The following is a 16,135-nucleotide window of genomic DNA, read 5'->3' as shown; positions in this document are numbered from 1 at the left end:
CTGCTTTCAAGGAGCAGGACTCTAACCCGGACGCTTATAAGAAATCCCACTATGCCCTCAGACGAACCGTTAAACAGGCAAAGAGTCAATACAGGACTAAGATTGAATCGTACTACACCGGCTCCGACGCTCGTCGGATGTGGCAGGGCTTGCAAACTATTACAGACTACAAGGGAAGCACAGCCGCGAGCTACCCAGTGACACGAGCCTACCAGATGAGCTAAATCACTTCTATGCTCGCGTCAAGGCAAGCAACACTGAAGCATGCATGAGAGCATCAGCTGTTCCGGATGACTATGTGATCACGCTCTCCGTAGCCAATGTGAGTAAGACTTTTAAGCAGGTCAACATTCACAAGGCCGCAGGGCCAGCGGATTACTAGGACGCGTACTCCGAGCATGCGCTGACCAACTGGCAAGTGTCTTCACTGACATTTTCAACATGTCCCTGACTGAGTCTGCAATACCAACATCTTTCAAGCAGACCACCATAGTCCCTGTGCCCAAGAACACTAAGATAACCTGCCTAAATGACTACCGACCCGTAGCACTCACGTCTGTAGCCATGAAGTGCTTTGAAAGGCTGGTCATGGTTCACATCAAAACCATTATCCCAGAAATCTTAGACCCAATCCAATTTGCATACCGCCCCAACAGATCCACAGATGATGCAATCTCTATTGCACTCCACACTGCCCTTTCACACCTGGACAAGAGGAACACCTACGTGAGAATGCTATTCATTGACTACAGCTCAGCGTTCAACACCATTGTGCCCTCAAAGCTCATCACTAAGCTAAGGACCCTGGGACTAAACACCTCCCTCTGCAACTGGATCCTGGACTTCTTGCTGGGCTGCCCCCATGTGATAAGGGTAGGTAACAACATATCTGCTACGCTGATCCTCAACACGGGGGCCCCTCAGGGGTGAGTGCTCAGTCCCCTCCTGTACTCCCTGTTCACCCATGACTGCATGGCCAGGCACGACTCCAACACCATCATTAAGTTTGCCGACGACACAACAGTGGTAGGCCTGATCACCCACAACGATGAGACAGCCTATAGGGAGGAGGTCAGAGACCTGGCCGTGTGGTGCCAGGATAACAACCTCTCCCTCAACGTGATCAAAGGAGATGATTGTGTACTACAGGAAATTAAAGAGAACTGAGCACGCCCCCATTCTCATCGATGGGGCTGTAGTGGAACAGGTTGAGAGCTTCAAGTTCCTTGGTGTCCACATCACCAACAAGCTATCATGGTCCAAACACACCAAGACAGTTGTGAAGAGGGCACGACAAAGCCTATTCCCCCTCAGGAGACTGAAAAGCTTTGGCATGGATCCTCAGATCCTCAAAATGTTCTACAGCTGCACCATCGAGAGCATCCTGACTGGTTGCATCACCGCATGGTATGACAACTGCTCGGCTTCCGACCACAAGACACTACAGAGGGTAGTGCGTACGGCCCAGTACATCACTGGGGCCAAGCTTCTTGCCATCCAGGACCTCTTTACCAGGCGGTGTAAGAGGAAGACCCTAAAAATTGTCAAAGAGTCCAGCCACCCTAGTCATAGACTGTTCTCTCTGATACTGCACGCAAGTGGGACCGGAGCTCCAAGTCTAGATCCAAAAGGCTTCTTAACAGCTTCTACCCCCAAGCCATGATACTCCTGAATAGCTAATCATGGCTACCCAAACTATTTGCATTGTCCCCCCCACCTCACCCCCTCTTTTACGCTGCTGCTATACTGTTTATTATTTATGCATAGTCACTTTAACTGTACCCATATGTACATATTTCCTCAATTACCTCGACTAACCGGTGCCCCCGCACATTGACTCTGTACCTGTCACGATCGTTGAGGAACGGGTCAGACCAAGGTACAGCGTGAAAAGCGTACATGTTTATTAACTCAATAAACATACAACAAAATAAGAAACAACGTAACGTGAAGTCCTCAGGCGATACACATACAAGCCTAAATGGAACACAAACAAGATCCCACACTAAGGTAGGCAACCAGGCTACCTAAGTATGATCCCCAATCAGAGACAACGAGCGACAGCTGCCTCTGATTGGGAATCACACCCGGCCAAACATAGAAATATAAACCTAGATCTAAACATAGATATACACATAGTAACTCACGCCCTGACCAAACCAACTAAAGACATCCGGCCTCTCAAGGCCAGAGCATGACAGTAGCCCCCCCAAAGGTGCGTACTCCGGCCGCGCCAACCTGACTCATTAGGGGAGGGTCCGGGTGGGCATTCAGCCTCGGAGGCGGCTCCGGCTCCGGGTGTGACGACCTCACCCTCTTTGCCTCCCCGTTGCACCCCTGGTCTGGTCTGGACCTCGGCGCGATGCTTCCCCTCTCCTTCCTGCCCCGATGCACCAAGCCCTGTCTGGACCCTGGTGTGGGAGGCCCCAAATCTGGAGAGGGGCTGACGTCTGGGCCTGGATCAGCAATCCTCCCGCGATGCACCAAGCGCTGTCTGGACACTGGTGTGGGAGGCCCCGACCCTGGAGAGGGGCTGACATCTGGGCCTGGAGTGGAGCCGCTGACCGGAGCTGAACTGGACCCCGGTGGAGCGGACTACCCTGGCTCCGGAGTGGAGCCGCTGACCGGAGCTGGACTGGACCCCGGTGGAGTGGACTACTCTGGCTCCGGAGTGGAGCAGCTGACCGGAGCTGGACTGGGCACTGGTGGAGCGGACTACTCTGGCTCCGGAGTGGAGCCGCTGACCAGAGCTGAACTGGACCCCGGTGGAGCGGGCTGCTCTGGCTCCGGAGTGGAGCCGCTGACCGGAGCTGGACTTGGCACCGGTGGAGCGGACTGCTCTGGCTCCGGAGTGGAGCCGCTGATCGGAGCTGGACTAGGCACCGGTGGAGCGGACTGCTCTGGTTCTGGAGTGGAGCCGCTGACCGGAGCTGGACTGAGCACCGGTGGAGCAAACTATTTTGACTCTGGAGTGGAGCAGCTGACCGGTGCTGGACCAGGCACCGGTGGAACGGGCCGGGCCGGCCTGGGGACACGCACCACTGGTCTGGAGCGAGGAGCAGGAACGGGCCGGGCCGGACTGGAGACACGCACCACAGGTCTGGTGCGAGGAGCAGGTACGGGCCGGACTGGGAACACGCACCACTGGTGGCGTACCGGGCTGGCGACATGCACCACTGGTCCATCTTTTCCATCATTTCATTCCATATTCAAAAAGAGTGATGTTGAATATCAAATCAAAGTTGCCATAACAACTGCAAATCGTATATGTGACCAATAAACTTTGATTTGGTTTAATCTCCAGCACTATTCAACATCATTCTCTCTGAATAATACTTACTGTACTATATGTGGCAGAATTGAGGGCCAGTCTCTTATTACAGTAAAAAATACTTCCTTCATGTTGTGACTTCAGACTTCCACTAGATGATAGTGTTTAGCTGCTTAACAAGAGCTGCTATCCTGAAGCTCCCTGCAATTGTTAGCAGAAGTAGCCTCATGCGGTGATTCGTGTTGCTTTGGATAGCAGCTCTGATGCCTGGCAGCCTGTTATTCTCCAGTAGCATTTACACACATAGAAAGTGACCTGTATCTAAGTCAGTGGTTCACAACCTTTTTTTAACCTGGCACACCTTTATGATATAAAAGTTCTCGGCACATCTAAAATCATTTATTTTCTGTGACAAATGTTTTTTGTCGATTAAATAGGTTTAAAAATATATATTTTTCACAATTTCTTACTCATGATGGTGAATTTGTGTGTACCCCTTTAAAATCCTTAAAAGTTCATTGATCCGTGCGTCAATGTAATTAACATAATACTAAAATCTAAATCTAAATCTGTCAGTTTAAGCTAGAGATTTCTACAGCGCTGTTTGTCAGACGAGTAGACATCACGAAAATTGCATAGCGTCCCAATGGATTGGCATACAAGATGAGACTCTCATAAACAGCGTCTCAAGAAGGTTTCCCGGTACCGGTAAAAAAAATGAATGGAAGTATGGAAGTATTGTTGTGCCAACAAAAAGAAAGGGGGTAAATATAAATATATATATATATATATACTGTATATATATATATATATATATATATATATATATATATATATATATATATATATATATATATATATATATATATATATATATATATTACAGTGGGGAGAACAAGTATTTGATACACTGCCGATTTTGCAGGTTTTCCTGCTTACAAAGCATGTAGAGGTCTGTAATTTGTATCATAGGTACACTTCAACTGTGAGAATGGAATCTAAAACAAAAATCCAGAAAATCACATTGTATGATTTTTAAGTAATTAATTTGCATTTTATTGCATGACATAAGTATTTGATCACCTACCAACCAGTAAGAATTCCGACTCTCACAGACCTGTTAGTTTTTCTTTAAGAAGCCCTCCTGTTCTCCACTCATTACCTCTATTAACTGCACCTGTTTGAACTCGTTACCTGTATAAAAGACACCTGTCCACACACTCAATCAAACAGACTCCAACCTCTCCACAATGGCCAAGACCAGAGAGCTGTGTAAGGACATCAGGGATACAATTGTAGACCTGCATAAGGCTGGGATGGGCTACAGGACAATTGGCAAGCAGCTTGGTGAGAAGGCAACAACTGTTGGCGCAATTATTAGAAAATGGAAGAAGTTCAAGATGACGGTCAATCACCCTCGGTCTGGGGCTCCATGCAAGATCTCACCTTGTGGGGCATCAATGATCATGAGGAAGGTGAGGGATCAGCCCAGAACTACACGGCAGGACCTGGTCAATGACCTGAAGAGAGCTGGGACCACAGTCTCAAAGACAACCATTAGTAACACACTACGCCGTCATGGATTAAAATCCTGCAGCGCACGCAAGGTCCCCCTGCTCAAGCCAGCACATGTCCAGGCCCGTCTGAAGTTTGCCAATGACCATCTGGATGATCCAGAGGAGGAATGGGAGAAGGTCATGTGGTCTGATCAGACAAAAATAGAGTTTTTTGGTCTAAACTCCACTCGCCGTGTTTGGAGGAAGAAGAAGGATGAGTACAACCCCAAGAACACCATCCCAACCGTGAAGCATGGAGGTGGAAACATCATTCTTTGGGGATGCTTTTCTGCAAAGAGGACAGGACGACTGCACCGTATTGAGGGGAGGATGGATGGGGCCATGTATCGCGAGATCTTGGCCATTAACCTCCTTCCCTCAGTAAGAGCATTGAAGATGGGTCGTGGCTGGGTCTTCAAGCATGACAACGACTCGAAACACACAGCCAGGGCAACTAAGGAGTGGCTCCGTAAGAAGCATCTCAAGGTCCTGGAGTGGCCTAGCCAGTCTCCAGACCTGAACCCAATAGAAAATCTTTGGAGGGAGCTGAAAGTCCGTATTGCCCAGCGACAGCCCCCGAAACCTGAAGGATCTGGAGAAGGTCTGTACGGAGGAGTGGGCCAAAATCCCTGCTGCAGTGTGTGCAAACCTGGTCAAGACCTACAGGAAACGTATGATCTCTGTAATTGCAAACAAAGGTTTCTGTACCAAATATTAAGTTCTGCTTTTCTGATGTATCAAATACTTATGTCATGCAATAAAATGCAAATTAATTACTTAAAAATCATACAATGTGATTTTCTGGATTTTTGTTTTAGATTCCGTATCTCACAGTTGAAGTGTACCTATGATACAAATTACAGACCTCTACATGCTTTGTAAGTAGGAAAACCTGCAAAATCGGCAGTGTATCAAATACTTGTTCTCCCCACTGTATATATGCAATTCGGAACTTTCTTATACACTATATATACAAAAGTATATGGACACCCTTCAAATTAGTGGATTTGGCTATTTCAGCCACACTCGTTGCTGACAGGTGTATAAAATTGAGCACACAGCCATGCAATCTCTATAGACAAACATTGGCAGTAGAATGGCCTGTACTGAAGAGCTCAGTAACTTTCACCGTGGCACCGTCATAGGATGCCACCTTTCCAACAAGTCAGTTCGTCAAATTTCTGCCCTGCTAGAGTTGCCCCGGTCAACTGTAAGTGCTGTTATTGTGAAGTGGAAACGTCTAGGAGCAACAATGGCTTAGCCCCGAAGTGGTAAGCCACACAAGCTCACAGAACGAGACCGCCGAGTACTGAAGCGCATAGTGCGTTAAATAATAATCTGTCCTCGGTTGCAACATTCACTACTGAGTTCCAAACTGCCTCTGGAAGCAACGTCAGAACAATAACTGTTTGTCGGGAGCTTCATGAAATGGGTTTCCATGGCCGAGCAGCCACACACAAGCCTAATATCACCATGCACAAATCCAAGCGTTGGATGGAGTGGTGTAAAGCTTGCCGCCATTGGACTCTGGAGCAGTGGAAACGCGTTCTCTGTAGTGATGAATCATGCTTCACCATCTGGCAGTCCGAATGACGAATCTGGGTTTGGCGGATGCCAGGAGGAATAATGGTCTGGGGCTGTTTTTCATGGTTCGGGCTAGGCCCCTTGGTTCCAGTGAAGGGACATCTTAACGCTACAGCATACAATTACATTCTGCTTCCAACTTTGTGGCAACAGTTTGTGGAAGGCCCTTTCCTGTTTCAGCATAACAATGCCCCCGTGCACATTAGCGAGGTCCATACAGAAATTGTTTGTCGAGATCGGTGGGGAAGAACTTGACTGGCCTGCACAGAGCCCTGACCTCAACCCCATTGAAAACCTTTGGGATGAATTGGAACGCTGACTGCAAGCCAGGCCTAATCGCCCAACATCAGTGCCCAACCTCACTAAAGCTCTTGTGGCTGAATGGAAGCAAGTCCCAACAGCAGTGTTCCAACATCTAATGGAAAGCCTTCCCAAAAGAGTGGAGGCTGTTATAGCAGCAAAGGGGGACCAACTCCATATTAATGCCCATGATTTTGGAATGAGATGTTCTACGAGCAGGTGTCCACATACTTTGGGTCATTTAGTGTATCTCGTAGATATAGGACAGACACTTCAAAACCTTATTCCTTACGATTTTTTTTTTGCCATTCATGAATGTGTTGTTTATGAACGTGTTATTCAATGCATAGAAATAAAAGACTCTGGCTGAACATAATCATACTTTCCTGTGCTTAAATGGTTTTCACAGACAAAGTAAAATTATACAAATGACTTTGCCCTTGTTGGTTGCCCCTCAACAGCCAGAGGGCACTGGACTAGAAACAACGATACAGATGTAACCATGTGCCATTTAATGTATTATCTGACCGCCACTAGTGCTCCCAAGTCAAAATTCCATGTGCATCTATTTTTTTGTGTTCAAAAAAATTATTAAGATTAGGAAAAGTTGAGGCGCACCTCAGAGTTCCTCAAGGGACACAAGCGTTCCGCAGTACATCGGTTGGGAACTACTGATCTAAATTACCAAATCAACAACATTTGAATGAAATTAATGACTTGTATGACATAGAAGATAATTCCAACCTATTGTAAATTGTGGAAAAATACATTGTGTGTGTAGTAGCCCAAATATCATACCCCTAAGACATGGTACGACATGCTAACCTTTCACCATTATAATAACAGGGGAGGTTCAACTTATTTGGGGGGTATGATGTCTGTGTGTGTCTGTGTGTGTGCCTGTGGTTGTGCGTGTGTGTATATTGTACACCTGTATTAGTCTTTAACGCAACAAGGACAACAATGAATGACATCAAAGAGGACAACAGGGGACACACCTAGTAAATGGCTATTCTGACCCACAGAGGAGTCAATAAGGAAACACAACGACACAACACACACATGAGTTACCCATGGACTTCGACACACTCCTCTCCTTAGGTGCGGTGTTGTTGTCCGAGCCGGCGTACTTGACGGCGCATGTGAAAAGCACGTTTGTCTCCCACTTATCCTTGGTGGTGGTGAAGACGCTGGTGACAGAGTAGTTGCCTTTCGGGGTTTTCTGAGGAGGGCTGGTGACCCCCTCCTGGTACTCGCCGCTGCCCACCTTCCACATGATGTAGACATCACAGAGAGACGGGCTGACCACCAGGCACACCAGAGTTCCCCTTCTCCAACCGATGCTGTAGACGTTGTCAATAGGGGTTCCACAGTTCATATGAGTGAGTAGAGTAGGGGGGCTGTGGTTGCTGCAAGAAATAAAGCAAGGTAACACTTTATTTGAAAGTACAGAAATGACCAGGTAACTACTAGGAATTACCATGGTAAAATGGTCATTACACAGTTATACTCTAAGAACTACTTGTTAATTTAATCTTGCACTATAAGGCACCATTTAGTTCCATGTAGTTGGTTGTCTTGTATTCTTTGAGGTATAACTATCTCTAAGTTTCTAGTTTTATTAGTCATATCTTCAGGATACAAATGGTATACACAGTCTAACGAAATGCTTACTTGCAGGTTCCTTCTCAACAATAAGAAATAATAAAAGATAAGAATACGAACATAAAGTGACTATATCAGTAGAATAGAAAAAATATTTTAGAAAAGGTATAATACAGGAAGGCACAATTAAGTACACATTAACACATTAAATTGCAGACACACATATCACTGAAAACAACCATAAAATAAAACACGCCTCTAGAACCAATTAATTGAAATAATTGTAATTCAATTATTTATATGGATTATGGTGATGACAATTAACACTCAATTCAATATAGGCTAAGATGAACTCTGCTCATATTATCATACCCTTTAATTGGTTTATGTGTTTGACTCCTACATTTTCATTTTCATAGGGTCATTTTTGACTTAAAGCAAAGTCTACATTTACATTTACATTTACATACATAATTAACCAATTAAACACCAATTGCAAACAGTGAAAGAAGTATTTTGCCATTAATCACCTAATGCCAGCAGCAGAAACAGCAGCAGATATGAAGGGAACATGGTTTGTGAGGAAGCTGAACTGATACTTATTCACTCCATGTGAGTGAACGAGAGAGGGACTATTTTTTATATACAAAGAGGGGAATTGCTTTGCATCAAAGTCTGAGATTTAGGATTAAAGGAGAAGTACAGTTATATAAATTACTAGTATCACAGTGACATGTTAAGGAGAACAGTTATTTATCATAATAATACAATTATCTATTATGGGATGCATTGACTTGCATTATGAATGGTTCTGTTCTGCTCATTGTTTACAATATGTTAGTATAATCATTGTCATTGATGCTTTGGAGAACTGCACAAAAGGCACAGATGGTGAGAATCTAACTATTGGTGTCCCCCAAAGAAAGAATATATACATGACCCATTACTCTTTTTAGTTAACAGATCAAATCTGCTATCACAATTATGCTTCTATATTTCATTATGCTTAATGTGGACATTAATCCCTACCAATAAATCAAACTCTGAATTGAATTAGGCTGATATATAGGTGAATGTAAATAAGCTGTTGTTACGGATACAGGTATCCTGTGTCTTTTTGTGTTTTTCCTCTCCTTCTGCCCTAATCACAGGTGTCCTGTATGTTCCTGATTGGTGGTCGTTGAGGTGTCTGCTGATTGCTAAGGTGGACCAATCAGTGAACATTCCTCTGCATTGCACCACCTGTTTCTGGTTTTTCAATCACACATCCCATTGTTTAAAAGCCGGTCAGTTGTGTTTTTTGTTTAGAGACTATTTCCGTATGTGAGTATTGTTTACTCACTAAGTTGCTGGTTCCGCTGTTTGGTAACTTTGTTAGACTATTTCTGTATGTGAGTATGGATACTGTGGTGTCCTGTGTATTGTGTACTCACTAATTTGCTGATTACTCTGTTTGGTAACTTTGTGTGTTTCTGGGAAAAGGGGAATTTAAGCAAGTTGCCCTTGGGCATACATTACCCGTAGGAAGAAAGCTGTCTAAAAACACTAGTTAGACCTGAGCGGACCACCCACTGTACTTTTGTATGATTAGCAGTAGCTTAGCGGTTCTTGAGGCAGGCAAGATCAGTTTAGGTTTTTTTTACACTATTGTTTCATTTCTTGGGTCCTGCTCAGCCCTTTTTCCCAAACCTTTACCGTGTGTTCAGCAATAAACCTTTTATGTTTGACGGTAGTTTATGGTTGTTGTGTAGTTTTTGTTCTCACTGTTCCATGTCACACTTATAATTTGCATGAATTATGTTACGGGTCTCATGTCCATCCCCCTAGACGTTTAAAGCCACGGGGTTCGTAACAGCTGTCATCAAGAAGATAGATGTGTACAGACTAACAGCACATGGCCAGAGGAGTGGATTAAGCTGCATTGAGCTTGATGAGGAAGGGTATGCTTTCAATGAACTTGGAATTTATGCTGGATCCTTAGTTTGTCTGTGTCACATCAAATTTGACTCTGCCAGTGAGAGATGTGCTTGATCAGTGTTTGTACAGTGCTGCAGACTCCTGTGTCACTGTGTCTCTGGCACAATAATAAACAGCAGAGTAGTTAGTTATGCCACCATCACTGCCAGTAATGGCTGCAATCAACTCCCTTCCCAGGAGCCTGTCTGGTCAGAGCCATCCTGTAGCCATTTATGTCTAAACTAGAGGCTGTACATGTCAGTTGGTGTGGTTCTCCAGGCTTTTTTAGTCAGTGTCTGACCATGAATACCTGTTGTTAAAAAGAGAGCATTTTTAAGTACACACAACCATCTGTTTAAGTAAAAACAAAGTGTTTACCTGACAGTCCTATAATCAGTAGCAGTAGCCATATTATGTAATCTTTGTTAAACATGTTAGACTATTGTCAATGTCTATCACTCAGTCTACTAGTCAGAGCTTCAGTCCCTCTCCTCCACTCTGCAGTGAGATAAGTAGTGATGGAAGAGCTTAGATGTTTGCATTGACTCCTCCTCACAGGGTGGGAAGATCACACAGAGATTAAATAGAGAACTCAGAGATGGGGAACAGATTTACATGTTCTGAATACTTTGTTAATTACTTGTTTGTGTGACAAGAATAAAGCTTGACCAGACTGGGCAAGAGATAATTTGATTGTGTAGTTTGAATGTAAGAAGCTTGAGTATTTTATTGTGTAGTGCTTTGTGATATTGATGTTGTATTATTTACAGTAATGATACTCAGTATTATTCTAGTGTGACACAAAGAGAGGAAGTAGTACACCACCTAGCCATGTTGTGAGGGGGGTTCTGTACAGCTGCTTCCCCAGCTTCCATCAGTGTGTCTCTCAAGCACAATAATAAACAGTAGAGTCCTCTGATCTCAGACTCTTAGCCTCTAAGAACTCTGTGCTTGTGGAGACGTCCTCAGTCAGGGTGAACTTTCAGGGAGTCTGAGTAGTCTGGAGCATCTGTTGAACCAGAGTCAACTCTCCCAATCCATTCCAGAGTTCTGCCTGGTTTCTGCCTTATCCAGCTCATGTAATAGCTTGTCATATCAAACCCAGAAATTTTACATGACAATTTAACAGTGTCTCCAGGTCTTTTCACCTGAGAAGGTGACTGATCCATCTCATCACAGAAAACACCTGCAAAACAAAAATGTTGACGCTCAGTTGAAGATCTGGTATTAACACAAATTTTGAGTTTTACCACGATACTCACACATTCTTCAGTCACCATGTAATGCTTTACTTACTGTGTATGGACATCACCATGATAACTAAACTCCAGACAGTCATAAGCTCCATTGTTCAGTATTAGTTAGTACAGGACTTGTAATGTTGTAATATCAGTCAATGCTGCCTATAATGAGAAGGCCAGAGCTGAGTGTCTGATTATAAAGGGATGAATGGGAGGGAGACTTTGCATAGACCGTCCTCTAGAGGTTTAAATACAGACTGAGAGGGAGAGATCTTCTGCTCTATTCCTTGATTCTCTTCTCCCTGTCCTTTATTCTACTCTCTGTAGTTCAGATTTTACTGATGAGACATGTTGACTATATATAATGGCTTTAGTATGATGTGTTGACTATATATAATGGCTTTAGTATGATGTGTTGACTATATATAATGGCTTTAGTATGATGTGTTGACTTTATATAATGGCTTTAGTATGATGTGTTGACTATATATAATGGCTTTATTATGATGTGTTGACTATATATAATGGCTTTAGTATGATGTGTTTACTATATATAATGGCTTTAGTATGATGTGTTGACTATATATAATGGCTTTAGTATGATGTGTTGACTATATATAATGGCTTTAGTATGATGTGTTGACTATATATAATGGCTTTATTATGATGTGTTGACTTTATATAATGGCTTTAGCATGATGTGTTGACTATATATAATGGCTTTAGTATGATGTGTTGACTATATATAATGGCTTTAGTATGATGTGTTGACTATATATAATGGCTTTAGTATGATGTGTTGACTTTATATAATGGCTTTAGTATGATGTGTTGACTATATATAATGGCTTTAGTATGATGTGTTGACTATATATAATGGCTTTAGTATGATGTGTTGACTATATATAATGGCTTTATTATGATGTGTTGACTTTATATAATGGCTTTAGTATGATGTGTTGACTATATATATTGGCTTTAGTATGATGTGTTGACTATATATAATGGCTTTAGTATGATGTGTTGAAGATCAGCAACACGGGAACAAACGTTCAGCATTTTTATTTGGGTTTACATTTCATTAAAGCTAACGATTTTTGTAAGGTTAACTTATCAAATTATAATTTAACAGTTTTTGAGACTGAGCATTAATCTGAAATATCTTGATATCTTGGTGTTGTGCTTGCACCATTCTCCCATGGGTACATGGGTATTTGTACAGGTCTGGTGCTGGTTTGTATCACTGTGGAGGGTACCGAGCACAGTAATACACAGCTGTGTCTTCAGGTTGCAGGCTCTGCCCTTGGAAAGACACAGAGTTGCTGGAGGCATCTCTTGAAATGCTGAACTTGTTTTTCAGTGCATCATTTTTGTAGATATCTTCATTATCCCATATATGGGAAATCCACTCCATTGCTTTCCCTGCAGGTTTTCGAACCTTAACCTGTGGCAAAGCTTATGCTGCTATCACTAACAGAATACCCAGAGACCTTACAGGTGATGCTCAGAGACTCTCCAGGCTTTACAACCATTAAACTTGGCTGGCTGAGTTCAAGACCACCACAGTACACATCTATGGGGAAAAAAACACATAATTAGTCATATGGTAATTAGTATGAGTGTTAAGGCTATTGTTAAAAATATATTTTCTCAATGTATTTTATTGAGCATCAACCCATTCCTTCCCCCAAATCCCAAGAGACTCACGGGAGGCAGCTGCCAGCAGGAGCAGTAGCAGAGATGCAGGGAACATGGTTTGTGCTGAAGCTGAACTGGTGGGAGCTCTTCTCTACTCCAACTGACTCTGAGACAGACAGTCCACGTTTTATTCAGAGAGAGAGGTGGTGTGTTAGGCTCCTTTGCATATAGAGTTGGTATAAAATGATAAGACTGTTATTAACTGTGTTGACCTGCATTATGAATGGTCAAAATGAAATACAAAATGTAGTCACAAAATGTAGTTACATTAATTACTTTCATCTGGTATCTAAAAGTATATTTGAAAAGTTTCATTCCAAAACTCTATACATCCATTTTCAGACATGTTGGTAAATTAGCTTTTATTGTTTAAAGAAATTATGAAAGAGATTGTGTGTTGTTCAATGACATACATGTGTTTGTTTCATATCTAGCACTTGATGGTTTCATTTCAGAAAGACAAATAATCATGTTTTTTTGCAAAACGCTATATATATTCGCCTGACTCACAGATAAATAAGTAGTACTGCTAGTTTTTACACAGTCAAATGAAACAAATAACTAAATTTTTTATAAATAACTGTAGAGAAACAAGAAGAAACCCACACACTGCTCTTGCTAGTATCACTGCTCTTTATTAAGCTTTACGTATCGGCCTCAAGGCCTTTGTCAGAGCTTTTGTGAGTGTTTTTAATTTGCACCCTTGTGTAGACATTGCTCTACACACATCCGTTCAATGCAACGAATGGGGTTGGATTCGAGGGAAAATAAACATGTGTTACCAAATATAACAATGTGCATTTCATAGGTATTCTAATAAAGTGTGTATATAAGACGTATTAAACACGTATGTAAAACCACAATGAGGACATCACCTATCAAGTACGTTTTCATAAATCATTGGGTACAGATCAAGAAAAAACGTCAGAGTAGGCTGAAGTGGTGGCATTAGTTCATGTTCACATTTACAACATAACATGCATGGGCATCATTAAATATCATGTTTTTGGTCATTAAAATGTACTGCGACTGGATCATCCCTGTCGTTTCTCCTGATTGAACTTTTATGTTCACTAATTCTCTGTTTGAGAGAACGAGAGGTTTTACCTGCGTAACACAGCCCACATGGACATTTAATCATGTAGATTACATGGGTGGTGGAGCACGTAACAATATAATGTATTTGGAACCGTTTTCCTGTATGTGGGTGGCAGAAATATCTGCACTTAATCATAATGCAGCGCTGTGCGCAGCCTCTATAGCTACCATTCAGAAGAGGACGGAAAATAGCATGGCTCATTTTATTTTGTGGCTGGCAGTTGGCATGGACCAATTTGTCACGTAAATTGCGACCTCTCCTATATACAATAAGTGGTGGGTTCATAAATTCAGCTGGCAAAGCTGGGTCCGATGATAAAACATGCCAGTGTTTCTTGACAGCGTCTCTCACTTTGCGCGAGTTCAAAGTATATGTGGTGGTGAACATTACAGAGTGTTCTTTCGCTCTAGTGGGTCTGTTTTGTAGCCGTTCATCTCGTGTTTTCCATAATGCCAAATTAAGAGCTTCATCCACACATTGTGGAGAGTAGCCTCATAGAAACCTATTACGCATCTCCGCTGATTTTTCTAGATAGTCCTCTCTGGAGTGGCATATATGGCGCAGTCTGAAAAACGGGCTTCTTGGAAGTCCTCTTTTTAATGGCTCAAGGTGGAAGCTTCCCCGTAATAGAGTATTTCTGTCTGTTTCTTTTCTGTACAGAGCTGTAAACAGGGTTCCGTTGGATTTCTCAATCCACATATCGAGGTAATGAACACGTTTAGTGTCACATTCAATAGTGCATTTTAGATTAGGGTCCATGTCATTGAGTAATACCATAAAGGCTGACAGCTCTTCTCCTGTTCCTCCCCATATGCAAAAAATGTCATCAATATATCCATACCACTTCCACATTTCCACAATACTACTTATTTCATGGAAATAAGTAGTATTGCTAGTTTTTACACAGTCAAATGTAACAAATAACTACATTTTTAATAAAGAACTGTTCAAATTATACGTTTCTGACATTACCATTTAAAAGAAAGTTTAAAAAAATTATTCAATACAGTAATGAGATCTGTATGTAAAACATTTACATTTGACATAATTAACATTTACATTTGACATTTTAGTCATTTAGCAGATGCTCTTATCCAGAGATCGACTTACAGTAAGAACATTCATTTTAAGATAGCTAGGTGAGATAACCATATATCACAGTCAAATATATAGGATCCGAAAATGTCATTCCAGCTAAACAATAGATATATAGCATCCCCCCCCCATTTTTATTTTATTTTTTATAATAATTCATACAAATCTAAAATCTACCAATTAAAAATCTGAGAACAGTCATATTTTACACATACAAAAACACATCCTTCACATCTCCGTAGGGATTGCATATGACTCTGTCTGTTCTCAGTGAGGTATAAGAGGCATAAAACCAAGGATTATACAATATCATATAACAATACTAAAGATTCTTACAGTATAATATTCATCTATGAGTTGTTGGATTAAGCTTCAGTGTTCGTGCCATTGTCAGTTTGTGACAGTTGTTTGCAAATGGATTTATGTTGCAGTATAAAACCCAATATCATGGCTATGGCCAAAATCATTTATGGTGAGGTTTCATTAGGTTTACATTGGTACCATTGTCGTGGGGGGTGTTTATTTGACCTGTTCAGTGTTGATGTGTCCACACAGGAGCAAAGGGTTTTTGTACGGCATAATATTACTGTAACCCTCCAATCGACCCCAACCGTAACTGTATAGTCACATTGATACACACCACAACAAAAACCTCCCACCAGTACCACACACCTGCTCTATGAGGATAGCAACACATGCAGATGTTGATAATACACATTTCTATTATTTC

At 42.2% G+C, this 16,135-nt stretch overlaps 1 protein-coding gene and 1 gene segment (V, D, J or C); both read right to left on the bottom strand.

The window, feature by feature from the left end:
* The window catches only part of LOC121570745, a 257,249-nt gene that overhangs the window by 40,100 nt on the left and 201,014 nt on the right, over window positions 1-16,135 (bottom strand).
* The window catches only part of LOC123491188, a 52,835-nt gene that overhangs the window by 29,456 nt on the left and 7,244 nt on the right, over window positions 1-16,135 (bottom strand).

This window comes from Coregonus clupeaformis, chromosome 7 (genome assembly GCF_020615455.1).
Source record: "Coregonus clupeaformis isolate EN_2021a chromosome 7, ASM2061545v1, whole genome shotgun sequence".
Classification (NCBI taxonomy): domain Eukaryota; kingdom Metazoa; phylum Chordata; class Actinopteri; order Salmoniformes; family Salmonidae; genus Coregonus; species Coregonus clupeaformis.
This window is presented reverse-complemented; position numbering and strand designations above follow the sequence as displayed.